General features: G+C 41.7%; 1 protein-coding gene across 1 annotated transcript in view; it reads left to right on the top strand.

Moving 5' to 3' along the window:
* Positions 1–17,893, top strand: part of Chl1 (cell adhesion molecule L1 like) — a 595,242-nt gene that overhangs the window by 77,490 nt on the left and 499,859 nt on the right. The window lies entirely within an intron of this gene.

The raw sequence follows: 17,893 nt of genomic DNA, 5'->3' as shown, positions 1-17,893 counted from the left end.
TAAGGATCTTACTTTACTTTATTCATTGATGTGTCCCCTCCTACTGACAGAGCTCCTGGCTCATGGAAAGAATTCTATAAATATTTACAGAAGGGATGAATTGGTCTACAAATATTTAAGTGAAATCTGCCTCAGACTGTGGAGTGACTTCAGTAATGTTTTTGACTTTCTTCTGGGTTGTTTTTGATGATCAAACAAAGATGTGCTTCTCCCTGTTTGCCAAAATGGTAATTTTCAGTGGAATTCTTCCTATCATTCCAAGATTGGGATGACAAATTTGTTTGCCTTGACATTACATCATGACTCTTCCCAAACTGGAGAAGAGGTTCTCAAATTCTGGTTTTGTCAATACTGTGCACAAATCTTGACCTCAAATTCTAGTCCATTCTACACATATACTGCCTTGTCTTAAGTTCACTGTGCCTTAAGAAAGAAATGCACATAACCAACAAGCTGTGCTTTGAAGAAGGAATGTGTTCAATCTTAGCATCTCCCCTAAACCAACTCCAATAATACAGACTCAATAGCCGAGAACTCAAGTAAAAGTAGTTGGACGTGGATGTCAACACTTTTAAATGGATCTCCTTTTTTATTGCACGCTGCATTTTCGTCAAGGGAATTTGATAATTATAAACTGCAACAATAATGAAGTTTTGAATATTCATTGGCAATTAAAATGCCTCTGTGCATTTGAGCAGTGCCCTGTGGAAGTGTAACTCATTTTTAGAAATAACTGGGTTGTAATAATCAAATTCCCCAATATTCTGTTAAAAATAGAGAGGGGGGAGGAAACTAATTCAGTAATGTTTTTATGTACTAGAAGAGTTGGCACCTACTAACTCAAAGTTGATGCTATCATATTTAATCTGTGACATTTGGGCCATTTTTGACATGATAGATATCTGTAATTTCTTATCTCCCTAAACCTCACATGTAGGTCTTGTTAATTTTAAGTTTGATAGACCTCCTCAAATTGGAGTGGTGTGGGGGCAGCGGAGCATGTTTACCTCTCCATGGTGTAACAGGGACCAGATGGCTGTCCCCATGTAAGGGGGAAGGATGGCTGCTTCCTCCTCCCAAGGGTGCAGCTGCCCAACACTCCAGTCTATCCTTCTTGGTGGCATTGCCAAGGTGAAACTTTGATTGACAGCATGGTAGCAAGAGCCAGGTGATCCTTCCATTGGTCATGGAGAACTCTCAATCATGGTCTCCCTTGGACTTTCTATTTCTGGGGGACCATCGGCAAGCTCCAAGATGGCAGAACCACAAGATGAAAGAAGACAGGGGTTCTTGAATCTTTGCCTAAAAGAAGTCACTGAATTAAATCACTTACATTAGTTGGTTGCACCACTGGAGGAAACATTCCTTGTGCCTCTGAAATTTGGAAGTTTGTTCATTAGAGTCGCTGACTTTAGCCCAACTCATAAAGAATGAAAGAGTAACTAGCATCTTGGCGCCTTTTTTCAGCCATCTCTAGAACAATGCATAGAGTTTCAGCTAGAGTGACTCTGGATTGTTTGGCTCTGAATTGTTCTGTCAATTAATATTTGAAAAGGCTTTCCCTGATTTTGTTTTCCTGCCCTCTGCACTAGGAATTGAACCCGGGGTTGCTCCACCACGGTGCTACATTCCCAGCCCTTTTTATATTTTATTTTGAGAAAGGCTGTCACTAAGTAGCTGAGACAGGCCTTGAACTTGTAATCCTCCTGCCTCAGCCTCCCTTGTCGCTTGGATTATAGGCATGCACCTCCACACCCAGGTATCTTGGTATCTTTGTCAGAATTATTTTCACTTAATGTAACTGTATTGCTTCCTTTCAATGGACGAACTTCTCTTTGCATTTGGTTCAGTTTTGGGTTGTAGCCATTCCAGGGACACTGTCTTTCCCAGTGACTACTTTTCCTGTAGTCATGCTTTCCTTCCTTCCTTAACTTCCCATTTCACAATTGCTAAGGTCTGATTGTTTGCTCTGTTGCCACCTAATCTCCAAGGCGATGGTATGGAGAGGTGGGGCCTTTGGAAAGTTCCGAAGATTCAGACTTAAGAGTAGGATTAGTGTCCTTTTCTAAGGACAAGGAAGGCCAAGAGGCTCAATTGCCTCTCCTGCCATGTGCAAACACATCAAAAGTGCCCTCTCTGAGGAATGAGCAGAACATCAGTGCAGGTCAAAGAATCACATGTGCAAATCACGGTCCTATTACTGAGAGCTAGTGCTTTTCCACTTGTTAGAAGGTAAGCTTTGCTCTTATCTCTTTTATTCCTATTATCTTACTTAAGTTCTCAAAAAGGGTCTAGTGCATGAATAATATTTCTCTCTCTGTTACAAAAAATAAAGCTTATCATTGGTTAGAAGTGTAGAATGGTTGGAATATCTGGGGAAGAGACAGTGGTGGAGAAGGAAGCACAGAGCAGAGTATTCAGGCTGTGGAGCTGTGTATTGGAACAACAGGGCATATTTTAAATTGAAATAAATGATGTTCATAACAGCAGCCTACCCTCTCCTGTGGAATAGAAGAAATTAGAGCAAATTTTTAAAATGTCACTATAAAATAACAATTTTTTTGATTAATTTGTTGATAAGTATTTTCTAAGACACTATTTTCTAGTGTCTTAGCATCAGGATAAGGACTTTGGGGTATTCAAGGCAAGAATAAAGCCTCATCATTTTTTTGGGGGTGGGGAGTAGGGATTGTATTCAGGAGCACTTGATGTCTGAGCCCCATCCCCAGCCCTATTCTGTATTTTATTTAGAGTCAGGTCCACTGAGTTGCTTAGCACCTTGCTTTTGCTGAGACTGGCTTTGAACTTGAGATCCTCCTGCCTCAGCCTCCTGAGCCACCACACCCATTTAAGAGTCATCTTTGTTCTCATTTATAAACTCTCCATAGCCTTCCACCTGCAGGGACTAACTGTGATCTGATTTCAGGGACTACTGTGGAAAGCCTCCCGTGTTAATTTTCCATCACCAAGTAACAAAAGACCACAAATTCACAAGCTTGAAATAATGTGAATTGACTCTCTCACAATCAATATCTGTGTCCTGAGGCACAATTTAGATGGATCTTTGGCTCAGGGTCTCATCTCGCAGGCTGCAGTGGTTATTGTCCAGGGTTGTGGTCACCTCTAGGGGCCAAGGTCTGTCCTCAGCTCACTGGCTGTTGGCAGAGTTCACTTCCTCTGTGTGTAGGCCTGAGTCCCAGGGCTCTAGAAGCTGAACTTCCTTGCCCCATGGTGCAGGTCTTCTTCAAGGCTAGGAAAGCAAACTGTCTCCACATGCTGGAAAGGCATCCAACAGGAAGCACAGAGGAATTGAGCCAACTCATAAGGTTCAAAGGAATGACCTGCCCCTGGTCATCAGGCACAACCAGGACAAGCCATAATGGGGTGGAAGACTTCTGCATCATCCTAGGATTCTTCCTACCACACCTGAGTGGGAGGATGGGATGGTCAGCCATGGAACTACAGAAAATTTGAGGGTCAGAGAAACAATAATATTTTTCCATGTGTCTATCGGAACATCTCAGGAAAGAACACGTCCTATAGTCTTGCTATCATTTAAAATCTCTGATGACCCTGTGACCTAATTTGCTGTGGACAATCCTGACACCTGTCGTCCTGTGCACTGGCCATGGTGTGGTCTTCAATTCTCAAGGATACCTCATTTTGGATAATACATTTTATTATCGACATATTTACAGCCCTATTGCACAAAGGGGATCACAAAGCCATTAGAGCCTGGTGCCACTCAATATCAGCATCCATCTCTTTATTCAGATGACAGTGTTCTCTAAGCATCTGATCATTTGGATTCTGCGCAGAAGGTCTACAGACAGGAAGTGATAGTTGGACTAAGATCAAAGGTAGGTCTACTCGGTGCTCGTCTTTCTCATGATTAATGAATGAGCAGACAACCTGGTTTATGAACTTCAAGCTCTTATTGTGTGCGGAGAGTGAGGCAACTTTCCCAATGCTGATCAATGTCAGGATCCCAAGAACACTGAGTTGCAGCACCCAACCTGAGAGTCATAATGTGATGCAGAACAGCAAGGTCACCAAGTTATAATACTCTCCTCTAAAACCACACATCCATGCCCCGACCTCCATGATTCTACCTGGGCACTCTTTATGGTTCTTTACTTTTAAAAAAATTCACTCTTTTTAGTTTTACATGACAGTAGAATGAATTTTGATGTATTATACATGGAGTCAACTTCCCATTCTTGTGGTTGTCCAGGATGTGGAGTTACACTGGTCAGGTATTCATGTATGAACAGAGGAAAGTTCTGTCTGACTCATTCCACAGTCTTTCCTATTCCCATCCTTTCTCCCTTCCCTTCATTCATTCCCCTTTGTCAAATCCAATGAACTTCTATTCTTGCCTCCTTGCTGACCTATTGTGTGTTAGCATCCACGTATCAGAGAGAACACTCAGCCTTTGGCTTGGGGGGGATTATCTTATCTCACTTATCATGACAATCTCCAGCTCCATCCATTTACTGGCATCTTGATGGGCCTTTACTCCAAACACCTCCAACTGGACAGTGTAAAGGCTGTGAGGGAGAATTAGAGACCCCTGTTGGTAGAAAAGTCAAGGTGGGCTTCTCAGAGCAGAGATGAGATATGAACCAAACATCAAAGATGAGAGGTGAGTTAGATCAAAAAAACAGAAAAATTAACGAAGTCCGCTTTACATTCTTCAACAAGACCCCTTCTTTACCAGCTGAGATCTTGAGTTAGCTACAGCAGGGTACACATTACTCCCTGAGTAGTGACTAGAGGCCATTTGTACCACTGTGTTCAACAAGGACCCATCTCCCTTCTATAGCCACAGATTAACTTCAGGCATTCACAGTAAGATTCTGAGGTTTTATGAAATATGGAATGCATCTATGAATACCACAGATACTTCCTGAGTGTTTTAGTCAACTTTTTCACTGCTGTGACTAAAGGACTCAACCATCACAATTATAGAGGAGGAAGAATTTATTTGAGGGCTCCTGGTTTCAGAGGTCTCCGTCCATAGAAGGTCGGCTCCATTCCTTGGGGCTGGAGGTGGGGCTGAACATCACGGCAGAGAGGGTGGCAGAGGGGAGCAGCTCACATCATAGTGGTCAGGAGGCAGAGAAAGAGAGACTCCATACTCCAGATACAAATATATACCCAAAGCCACACCTCTTCCAGCCACACCCATGGCTTCAGTTACCACTCAGTTAATCCCTATCAGGGGATTAAATCACTGATTGGGTTAAGACTCTTACAACCCAGTCATTTCTCCTCTGAACCTTCTTGCACTGTCTCACGTGTGAGCTTTTGGGGGACACTTCACCTCCACAGCATAACTCTGAGACTGCCCTGTATGAAGCAGTCACTGTGTGAGCTTCACACTGGTACCAACAGAGGGAACAAAAGGGTCATTCTCAGGTCCCACAGCCTGCACCAGAACACAGCAAGGCTGTGGCCATATGGGCAATTATGTGACACCTGTCTGAGGCCAATAGAAGGCTGCAGAAGGATGCACCACAACCCCTGCACACACACAAAGATGTTCTTCAGAGAAGTCTGTCCCATGGAAGTGACATCTTCTTGGAAACCTGAGCAAGACTCTTTGCAACGAGCAGCAACTAGTGGGCTCCTGCAGCACAAACTTATGAACCTTAAAACTCTTGGAGTTTGCTGTGGACATGGGTGGAGGGTCTGATGGTTTCCTACACCTAAAGTGTTTTGAACTCCGTGAGCACTGTCTGCCCCTGGCACGTGCAGAGATATTTAAGCTTTTCAGAAGTAATTTCAAATTGCTCTTTCTTTGTTCCCAAAGCATGGAGTAGCACTTCAGAGAAAAACAAATACTTGAGAAAAGGATGTTTCTTGGACACAGTCCCATTTTGTACTCAATATGCCTAATAATGAGTTCATTTGGACCATCTCTGGTCTCCACCCTTACCTTTCAGAATGATTTGCACTCTTTTGGTGGGGAGGGTATCGAGGATTGAACTGGGGGACACTCTGCCATGAGCCACATCCCCAGCTCTATTTTATATTTTAGTTAGAGATAGGGTGTCACTGAGTTACTTAGCACCTCACTATGTTGCTGCGGCTGGCTTTGAACTCACGATCCTCCTGCCTTAGCCTCTCAAGCTGCAGGGATGACAGGTGTGTGCCACCGCACCTGGCTGGTTTGCAGTCTTATTAATAATTCAGCTATTGATCTCTGGGCATTGTATGTTATATTCTTTAGGTGGAATTCAAGATTCCTTTGTTGTATTTTCCCCATTTGAAGTCAATGTTCACATCTTTCCTTTAGTTAAAGGTGGAAGATGTTACACAATACAACCATACCCGCCCTTATCAGTCTCCTACTTGTCTTAGGTACTTTATGGGCATCAACCCATGCATTTATCTATACAAAAGCCATCACCTCCCATGGGCTCTGTTTTGGAAAACAGGACTACTTTCCATTGAGGACAGAAAGATCTTTGTAGAAAAACCCCTTCCCCTGATCTCTGTCTGTAGGGTTTCAGTGATTCTGTATTTTTTTAAAAAAGTCTTCCATGATTAAAAATAGCTCCTTAAATTAAATTCATGCAGAATCTGGTCAGCATTCAAGGGAAAACGACTTCATTGCAATTGATGGAGAACGGGGCCCAGAAAATGCAGAAGCCTGTCAAAACTTTAAAGATTCCTCTGTGATTTCAGGGCTGTCTGGACCTGGGTGGAATCGCCCCCGACAGTTTCTGGAGACGGAGCCATGCAGAGGGGTGGGGAGGCTTCGCTCAAGGAGGAGGAGATGCGCCTTGAGCTTTGATTCTCCGGTGTTGCACAGAGGACTGGCAGCTTTGTCTGCCAGGGAAGAACCCTCTAACCCTCTCCTACTGTCATCCTAACTAGCATAAATGATATTTTTATGGGAACGGAACCACTGAAATTTTCATGAAGACAAGTTAAAAGGAGACAAGCTTTGTAAGGAAATAAATCTACAAATGATAAATTCTTCAGGAGTCTTTACCCTGGAAATGCGAGAGATGTGATGTTGCAATTGTACCTTAATAATTTATAGAATGTCTACCCTCTCTTCCCCCAACTAATGCTTACCCTAGTGATCTGAGGCCCTGCTGCCAGAATACACTCTTATGAAGTGATATTTCCCCCTTGGGAAGAGGCACACAACCAGCCCCAGAAGCTATCAGTGCAAATCAAAGGTGCCTCTATCAGAGAAAGAGGAAATCTCTCCCAGTTACTTTAAATTGGGAGGAACGAACCTGGAAGGAAAGGACATGGAGAGGAAGTGGCCTTGACTCCGCTACCTCAATATAAAATTCTGCCATTTGGGGTTTGAGTGCTTTACTTGCACCCAGACTAGATCAATATGCCCAAAGCAGCAGGCAAAGAAGTTAATAGTCCTTAGTCCCAATGTGAGAAGGCAGAGAGAGAATGAATTATGAACTGTATTCAAGTTGTAAGACTTTTTCACAGAGAGAGAGAGAGAGAGAGAAAGAGAGAGAGAGAGAGAGAGAGAGAGAAAGAGAGAGAGAGAGAGAGAGAGAGAGAGAGAGAGAGAGAGAGAGAGAGGGATCTTGATGTACAGGCTGATTCGCACTATTTTTTTCCTGAAACGTTCTACATATCTTTATAAACTTTTCATGCCTTCACGTATGTACAGCCACTTACAGTTCACTCTAGGCCTCTTTATTTCCTTCGATCACCTCAAGAACAGAATAAGCCATAATCGTATTCTTTGCTGCTGTCCTCTCAGATCTTATACAAAGGTCCATCGAAAAGAAGCAAAAAAAAAAAAAAAAAAAGAAGATACTATTAGATGACATGGTTTCGTCTGTGGCTTTACCAAGTGGTGATTCAGTGTCTTTCTCTCTAAAATGATAGACAATTAATAAGGATGTCTGCAGCAGGGGGTACATGAGCTTGTACACCTAAGACCTTTGCAAGATGGCATACCCATCGCAGGGGCCCAATAAACATCAGCTATTGGTATCTATGGTAGAACCGAAGTCGACATACCAATGTCCTGTCTTGTGATCATTCTGAATTCATAGCACCAATGAACTTGCTTAATCTGATAATGAAATTCAGTGTCAAGTGAAGCTGACTTGATTTTTCTCTGTTATTATTCCAACCACATTGCTGTATGAACTCCGCAAGGGGAGAATTTGAAGTTGGAGAAATAAGAGACCCAGACCAGGCAATGCTTTGCCCATCTTGCCCATGCCTCTAACCCTTCAGTCTTGTGCAAAGCTCCCAGACCACCAGGCCTCCATTTCCTTGTGTGCAAAATAAGAAGCAAATGGCTTCGGTTCTTAGTGGCGTTTACTGCTCGTGGTGTACCAGATGCTGAGAAGACCATGCGCAGAAGACATCCTTATTTGACACCCTCACCCCTGCAAGTCTATTTTTTACCTAATTTTCTGGTTTATCTCCTTATGAGGAGAAACACCCTCAATTAGGGAGAACTCGTGGTAGATAGTTTGCAGCTCCATGGGGCTTGGTTTCTTTTACATATCATGATACACGTTTTACATGACACACTGTTCCATTGTTCACGGATGTCCCAGCGTGGGGTAAACGATTATAACTTCATTGCTGAGGTTTGAGAGATGATGACTGAGAAGGTAAAGCCTTCTGCTTTCATATTTCCTTTTGTTTCTACTTCACTCTCCTTATAAATAATTCATAGAACAAAATTACTGTCCCAGAAAAACACTGTCTGTTTTCGTCGGCTCCTTCACACTTTATTGATCAGCGCATCTATTTTTTAATACATATCCACGGAACATAGAAATCGAGTTCTTTCCCTTTGTTTCAAGGGACTTTAGAGGTGTTTATTTCTATCCACGTATTTATATTTATAAGTTCCATCCTGCAAAAGCCTCGTTCCTATCTTACCTATTTGTGTCATGAATCTCTTTGATAGTAAAGGCCACTTTCATGCACTGTCTCTAATGATGAAAAGTAGAAGTCATTCATCAGGCACTTATGAATGATCTCATTCCAATTTTTTATTTTGTCTTTGTAACAGTACTGTGAGGTAGGCATGTCCATTTCACAATCCTATAAGGTAAGCGTGTCCATTTTACAACACTGGGAGGTACACATGTCCATTTTACATGTTAAGACATACAGCCCACTTGGGCTATGGGGTTGTGGCTCAGTGGTAGAGCACTTGCCTAGCACGTGTGAGGCACTGGGTTCGATCCTCAGCATCACATAAATGTAAAATAAAGATATTGTGTCCACCTAAAACTAAAAAAATAAATTAATTAATTAAAAAAAATAAAGGTCTTGTGTCCAACTACAACTAAACAATAAATATTAAAAAAAATTTCCAAGGAAACTAGAGATTTTTTGCCTGTGAGTGTTCAAGCACCAGGTCTCCTAATGTGACCCATTAGATGGGGTGTAGGGCCAGTCCAGAGGAGAGGGTGGTAGTCCCAGCCATGCTGCTGAAGTCTGTGTTTCTACTGTGCCGTTTTCTGAGCCATGGATGATATGCACATCTTTATCCTCTCCTTCTGAAAAGGTCCACTACAAAGGATCCCGTGGGTAGGAGAATACATGTTGTGTGTCCAACAAAGGGAAGCCACCCGGACCTTGCTCTGTCTAGACGGCATCTTATTGTGACTGAAGGTGTCTTTCTACATGAGGTGGAGGGTGGTAGTGACCAGCCCCAAGACCAGGGAAGGAGCCAACCCATCGGCTGGACACATAGTTCTTCACATCCCTGAGTTGTGGTCTGTCGGTGTTGAAAGGCAGGGGGAAAGAGTCCCTGCAGCAGGAGGGACGAAGCTGGATATTAAAGTGGTGTGTGTGGTGGTGAGGGGGATGAAGAAATGGGAGAGACTGACCAAGGAGGGTTTGGAGACATGGACCCCCAAACAGAATCACAGTCCCCTCTCTCAGTGGTCTCCCGGTTACCCCATCTATAGTATTTCAACAGATAGGCTTTCTGGAGTCTAGGAATAGGGTAATATCTCCAGTATTTGAGGGTGGATTACATCTCTTCATGTACATATCTTGAGAGTTTGGACAAAAGGTTGTCTTTAAACTAGTGGATATTTTTAACAGAAAAGCAACTAGAGATACCCACACTTTTCTTTAAACTTGTTTCCTTTAATTTGATGTTTAGATTTCAATCTTTCCTTATTAGGTGTTTCTAGCAGATCATACAGTGAAATTTGCCCTTTTAGATGTTTATTGTCGTGTGTGTGTGTGTGTGTGTGTGTGTGTGTGTGTGTGTATGTGGGACCTTGAACCCACTAGACTAATGATCTACCATGGAGCTATATCCCGAGTCCCACATTTTATGTTTATTAAAACTGAATTTAAATGAATGGAAAATATTCTAGGCCCCTCCCTCTCCTCTTTAAAAGCATATCCTCAAAAGAGTTTCCAAGTGCACTATGTTGCAATGTTATTGAAAGATAATCAAAAGTGAAGAGTTGGTGAAAAGATGAAGATGTTTTAAGAAATATACAAGAAATAGAAAATACTTTATAAATGCATAAAGATATCTTTTTATAGAAATGGAATAAATAGTACCAAAGATATTCATCAGATCAGCAAATTTATAAGTAAAACTTCTATACTAGGGATTGCAAGTGCTTGTTAAATGAGTGGATTGATTAATTAATTAAAGTATAGCTCTATTCTATCAAGACAAGTTCTTTATATTTATAGCTTGAATTTTCTCTAATAAAAGAAGACATAGAATTCGGCAGTGCTATTTGCATTTCATTTTAAAGTGAACAAGAACAATTAAGATTATGTCCTATTTTTCTGAAATTCAGCTATTTTTCTCTTAATTTTCTTTTTAATATTAGATTAGTGAGTCAGAGATGCTTCTTTGTATATTTCCAAACATTAGCTATGATACAGAGGCTAATATTCCATAAAGTTAAAAAAACCCAAAATTTTATTTATGTTTAGCATTACTAGGTTTTGGCATTTTTATTAAAGATTTTCATGAGCCCCAGGGAAAAAAAATATAACCTTATTGTGAAGGTCAGCTTTCCATTACTCTAACAAAATACCTGAGAAAATTAGCTTATAAAGAGGAAAATTTTGTCTTGGCTAATCATTTTAGAAATTGTAGTATGGCTGATTGGCTCCATTGTTTGGCACTTGTAGCAAAATGTCATACCATGGTAGGAGCTCATGGTAAAGCAGAAGTGCTCCTTTCATGGCCAAGAAGCAAAGACAGAGATAGAGATAGGGATCAAAGTAGCATAGTCTCCTTCAGGGCATGTTCCCCACTATCTAAGAACCTGACATGATGTGAGGTAGTACCACCTCACAATAGCATCATTTTGGGGACCTGGTGTTTGTCCCATGGGTATCCAGGGGTCATTCAACATTGGAATCATAGCCATTAGTTATTCTACAGGGTTGTATATTTTATAGAATAGTTCGTAGGTTTCATTCACATTGTAAACCTTGAAAACAAAGTAAGGTTTAAAAAATAAAATCCCAACTTTTGTCTAACCCTGAAGTCTCACCATGAAGGACAGGTTTAGTATCAGTGAATTTTGCAAAGTCAGTGGGTCGCTCCATTTGTACTCCCTTCAGAATCTGTTGTGGATCGTGCAGAACTTCCCCCGTCTTTTGTGGAATTCATGCCATACCCTACTTTCTAGTTGGTTATAGAAGGTGAAAAATCCACACAATCAGATAGAAGTTAAGTTAAATGGGGTGGGCAGTGGTCTGAGGTTGGTTAAGACCCAACACATGCTTTTCTTTTCCTACTCTCCTCTCCCAACCCAGTGAACAGGGTTGGGGCACAGTGGTCTGGATAGAGATTTCAAAGCTGGTGAGTACAGAAAGTATCTCTAGAAGTGGAATGTCACGTACAATCTGCCAACACGCACGTCAACGTTGCTTGGTTTATGGGAAGAGGGTAATTTATTCTAGCAGGACGGGAGGCTTTAATCACATTAGTGACAACCTGAGCATCCCCTGCTCACAGAATGCTTTGTGATCACGATCATTGACTTTATCATGACAGGGTTTTTAGGACGTCTATATTCACTTGAAGTTTTCTGTAACATTTTTTTTTTTTCTTTTTGGCAATCCAATGCACAACTATGGGCGTTAATTTCATTCTGTCCTTTCTTTTCCCAACTAACCCAATTATCTTGGTGTTATTACAGGCCAGGACCAATCGTCTTTGTTTTCACTGTGATTCCATTGACTGGAACTGGGAAGAGTCAAATTTTAATGCTTTTGTTATCCTAAGTCACCCAGACCAGCAGCATTGGTAGCACCTAAGAGCTTCTTGGAACTGTGGATAAGAGCTCAGGCTGTGCCTCCCAGGTGCTAGATTAGAATCCTAGCATAATGGGACCTGTAGAAGATTTTTTCTTAATGTACTTCATAGTTAGAGAAATACTAAGCCAGAGTGGGAGGTCTCAGCTCCAACTGTAAATTATAATCATGTAGGGAAACTTTGGCCACATGTCCGGGTTTCAAGAGTGACCATTTGAATTGGATTCTTTGATTTTTTTTTTAAATGTTTTTGGATTTTTTAAAAAAAGTGTCACTGTGTGAAACTAATGAAAAGCCACATCTAAAACAATGGAACCTAGAGACGCGACATGTGTGTGTGTGTGTGTGTGTGTGTGTGTGTGTGTGTTAATTGCTACGCCTCCATCACAAGCAGGTCACTGGTAAAATGGGTTCATTGATGAGAGAAGAGCACAGAACTCTGGCCCCATGGAGAACTTGTAGGCTCAGGGGACCTGCATTTTCAAACAGCAACCAAAACAAACATATTTAATGACTTTGAACCATTGAGTGTTCAGTAAACCTGGGCAGACACTTTACTGAAGATCAAGGAAGTCATTTCTTGAACAAAGCGAAGAAAGAGACAGGGGAGGAAGACGGAGAGGAGATTTGGGAAGATTTTAACTCTGGGGCAGAATTATTCCAGTGGTGGAGCAGGTCATGCCCGACCCAAGGGCCTGCAGCTCGGAGGGTAGTCTCTGGGACGTGTCCAAAGCTCTAGAGAGAGGCTGATGGGGACTTTCACTGATTATGTCCTCTCCCCTGTCCCCAGGTGTCTTTTGTCTTAAAGCCATCAGCCCAGAGGTGAGTATCCCTTTCCAGTTTGCACAGAGGGGTCCCCTCTTTTGTTGGAGGCTCAGGAAACCATAGCTTCAGTGTAGGTGAGTCAAAAGGGCCTAGATGCCAGGCGGAATACCTGGCACAGTTTTCAAGTTCTTAATTCAAAGTTTGGGAGTGATGCCAAGACCAGAAGGAAACCACTGAGTCACTCTGTCCATTCCAGCTATGCAGATTTTCATTCTGAAAGGCCTGAAGACTCTTCTGAGATTGCATTTTTGTCACAGGGGAGCATAGGAACAGAAGTGGAGCATGAACCCAGGTCACACAGGGTGCTGCCTTGGCCTGGAAGAATCCTAGGAAAACACTCCAAATATAGCTTTCAACTGGGTGAGGTCTCTTCCAAACAGACAGAAGGTCCTCGTTGAAGCCCCAAACCTCTAATCCTAGTGCAATCCGAGGACAGAAGCACAAATCCAAAATTCAGAGGAATGAAAACCTGAACTAAGTATTGGCTTCCCTGAAAATCAGAGTAAGAAAAGCACTTGATACGTGTTAATTCCTCCTTTTGATTCCTCAGGAAGCATTACCACATGTAAGAAGTTGTGTGTGTGGGTTTTTTTTCCCCCAAATTTATCACTTGAATCTGTATTTTAGGCTTTTTTTAGAAAACTATATATGGATAAGAGAAGAAAATAGGAGCCGTGCCTGACTTCCACGTGTAGCAGTGAGTGGGAGGAGATGTGGAAAACGAGGCTGGACAGATCCTGGTGCCTCCCACCAATATTTCCTGAGAACCTGTTGAAAATGGGAGGGGGGGGTGGTCTGTGATGTGCACGTGACTGATGGAGCACATGAAATGCCAGTGGACCTCGCCAGGGCAGCAGAACACCTGCTTTCCTTGCTCCTTACCTTGTCAAATTGAGCCTCTGCTTCATCAATACCTTCTGGGGAGATTGGAAGAAGCATCTTGCTGAGCCACAGGGTACGTGGGTAGGAAGGATAGTAGAATGAATCAGCCGTTATGACTCTCTGTACATAGATAACGATACAACTGGTGGGATTCTGTATCAGGTACAACCAGAAGAATGATGAGAAATGATACTCAATTTTATGCGATGTGTCAGAGTGCATTTGACTGTCATGTCCAACTAATTAAAACAAATAGGGAAAGATTTAAGAAAAAATAATTAGCATTTACAGGTGAAATGAAAGCTCCTTCCTGCAGGGAAGACAGATATGATTGTTCATGTAGAAGTGAGCATTAAATAAGGATCATACATTTTCAAATGGAGATAAGGGGACCAGTTGGCTTCAGAAGTAAGTGAGTCGTGGCTGCACCTCAGAGCCCAATGTGAGATGGGAAATTGGCCTTTGGACTTCTATGCACTTCAATCTCCAGTTGGTCCATGGTCCCTTTTGCCCCCTAGGTGAGAACCTGGACATTCACCAGTACACCTGTGAGATCCCTGGAGTTGAGTTTTATCTGCTCTGTGAATAAAAAGAATGTTGGAATTTCAAGTCCCAAATCTTGAGAATATTTAGGGAACACGTATCTGTCTGTGACAGAGTATTGATAGAGCAAGCCCGTGGTGGTTTTGGATCTCTGGAGAGCTTCATTACCTGGTGGTATGCAGAAGATAGATCATAACGGTTGATTTGTTGTGAATGATTCTTCCAACTATGACATTCTGGGAAAGGCAACAGTTTGGAGAGAACAAAAAGTTTAATGGTTGCCAACAATTAGTAAGAAGGGCATGAGGGGAAGTCTCCCCGGGCAGTGAAAATATTCTCTGTGATATTATAATGCAGGGTATATGACATTCCCATTCCAAGTGCATTAGATGTATATCATGAAGAGTGAGCAACACTATGAACTGTGGTGGGTGAGAATAACGTGGGCAAGATGGGACATCATGGGCACCCTCTGTTCTTTCCACTCAGTTTGGCTGTGAGCCTAAAAGTGTTCTAAAAGGATAAACTTTAATAATTTCTTAAAAGTCCGAAAAGGTTCCTGGAAAATAAGAAGCCCAAACAGCCTTAGCATGATTTCAGACTTACGGATTAACGTTGATGTGTAAAATCTCTGTTGAAAAATAGAGCAAATAGCAGAACGATGATGTGTGTCCATTTTTAACATTTCTTTGAAAGAGACAGAGCAAGGAAAGAAAGGAAAAGAAAATGAGAAATGATAGAATGAGAGGGAGAGAGAGGATGTGTCGAATTGATTGGCCCCACGTTTGGGTTCCCTGAATTTGGCAAATGCCTCAACTTGGGATCTCTTGTATGCTTGTGACAACATGGGTGACAGACAGTTGAGCAACTTTCTTTATCCACAGTGACAGGTCCAGTCACTCTCTGAAACTTGGCCCCAGATCAAAAGTCTAGGGTCTCTTAAGAAACCGGAGTGCGCTTGTTTTGCAGCTGATGAGGTGTGTTCTTTCTTTTGAGTGTGACAATCCTGTATCTGTGTCTCGCTTCTAGGAACCTCGCCTGATACCTTTTCCTTTAGTTTGGCCTTACATCTTTAGATTAAATCTTTCCGACACTAACTTCCTGGAAAAGGTCAAGCACTGAAACACTGACAGATAATTGGTCCTCTGGGCAGGGCTCCTTCTATCCAGAGCACAGTTAACAAGGAAAGAAAATGGACCAAAGCGGGCCAAAGGATGGGAGAGATTCTTCCTACTTACTATCTAAATAATTTGGGTGGAAGCCGGGCACCATCTGAAAGGATGGTCAATCAAGAATACTTCTGTGGAAGTTAAAAATCACTTACTTTCAAAGTTGTCTTGGGAATGGACTATGGTTTTAAGTTTAAACATACTTTTTCTGTCTTAAATTTCTAAGTGTATCTTTATTACCTTTTTTTGTGTGTGTGGTCTGAATTAAGACTGCTCCACTCAAATCAAATGTTTCCTGAATAATTGCTTTGTGTTCTGTATCCCTCAAGGAGATATATACAAAGTACCTACTGGAGTAATTCCCTTGTTTCTAGATGTGGAGACTGAGTCCTGGAGGCTAAGTTACCAGAAGTCACCCAATGATTATATGGAGGTGGTAATGACCCATTTCTGCCTAATTCCAAAGTGAGCCTCTCAATGAAGCTGTCACCTTTCCCCATTGAGGACGTTGAAGACATGGTTCTGCTGTCATATTTCCCTACTAGGGAGGTTAAAGAAATTCTGTAAAGGAGGAATAAGAAGGACTTCACGAAGAATTGGTTTTTCAAAATGAAGAGTAACTCTAGGTAGCAATGTTTCCTGCAAAGGACCACTCTAAAACCCAGATGTACCAACTCCATACCTCGTTCACAGTGCCCATGTAGTATCACCGCTTAGCATGATATCGATTTGCTTTTTATCATATTTGAGCTCCAATGGAGAGTTCTGAAATGTTGAAATAACATCACCATATGGATAATTACAAGATAGGCTATTTTTGCAACTGTCTCAAAGAGAAATAATTAGATGCAGTGGTACACCATTTGTTCTATTTGTCTTTGATCTTGCTGTGTAGCACTCACCAAAAAAAAAAATTAAATGAAAAATGCATTGTTGAAAAAAAAACAGAACAGATCATAAATTTTCACAAATAAAAACTCAGAGGAGTGCTATTGAACCATATCTCCAAATCCTAGGAAATAATCATTGCCCTATAGCATAGGGATTAAAGATGTGCAGACTTAAACCAGACTTTCCTTTTTTCAATCCTCTTTGTAAAGTTTTTTTTTTAAATTTTTGCCTCTCAGCAAGAGGTGGTCTCCATTTTTTTCCTTCCATTAAATCTGTGTTGGCCTTGGGATGAGTTGTGGTCAATAGGGCGTGATAGAAGAAGGGTTCTGATACCCTGATCTTGCATGCACCCTGTCCTCTTGGTGTCCCACCATTAATGGTGACAAGCCTGGGCGGGCCTCCTAGAGGTACTTGGAGCAGAAATGAGCTTCCTGCCTGAGCCATCATAGATCAGCAGTCCCCAACACACGGTATCTGATGATGGACGTGGGAGGCAGCCTAACCAGTTAGCCCTGACCGAAGGAATGAGCCATTCCAATGAGTCTAGCCCAAAAGGCCAATCCACAGAACCAGAAGTTAAAGAAATGGTCATTATTTCAGTTTTGTTTGGGGGAGGAGAGAATGGTTATTGCTTAGGTTCAAATCCTGCTTCCATCTCTTTCTACCTTTGGGACCATGGCCAGGTTAATGAGCCTTCAGGGGACAGACTTCTCATCTGTTTAACGGGGGGATGATGTTGTGGTGATTGATGCTGTTCTCACATATGGACAGTTCTCCTACTTTGGCCACTCAGTAGATAACACCATCTGCAGAGCTCTTTAAAGTTAGGGTGATCAGGTGACTAACTTTACCCAACTAAATGTCAGTGGCATTTAATTTTATTGGTTTCTTTTAGTTATTAAAACATGAATGGAATTAAAAATAATTTTCTCTCCTAAACCTGCAGTGTTCCAGTGGGGAGGGTCTGTCTTCTTGTATCTCAGAGCAAGAAGAACATGGTTCTAGAGCCCCATTTTGACACACAGGGAACTGAAATTCTGTGGTTGTATGTTATCAGCTCAATCCCTTCCCATGAAGATAGCACAAAAAATGAATAGTACCCTGATCATAAGGTCATGTGACAACATATATGAACTTTTAGTACAATACCTGGGACATGAAAAATATTCAGTGATAATGAATATATCTATTCCTGCCCTATCAGAGAACAACAAAACAAAGAAGTATTCATGGGGGATAGGATGTACAGGTTTCTTTTTTAAAAAAATAATTATGTTCTTAATTGATATTCATGCACCATTTTAATATCATCC

Source organism: Ictidomys tridecemlineatus, chromosome 16, assembly GCF_052094955.1.
Source record: "Ictidomys tridecemlineatus isolate mIctTri1 chromosome 16, mIctTri1.hap1, whole genome shotgun sequence".
Lineage (NCBI taxonomy): Eukaryota > Metazoa > Chordata > Mammalia > Rodentia > Sciuridae > Ictidomys > Ictidomys tridecemlineatus.
Note: the sequence above shows the minus strand (reverse complement) of the source record. Positions and strands in the feature narration are given on the sequence as shown.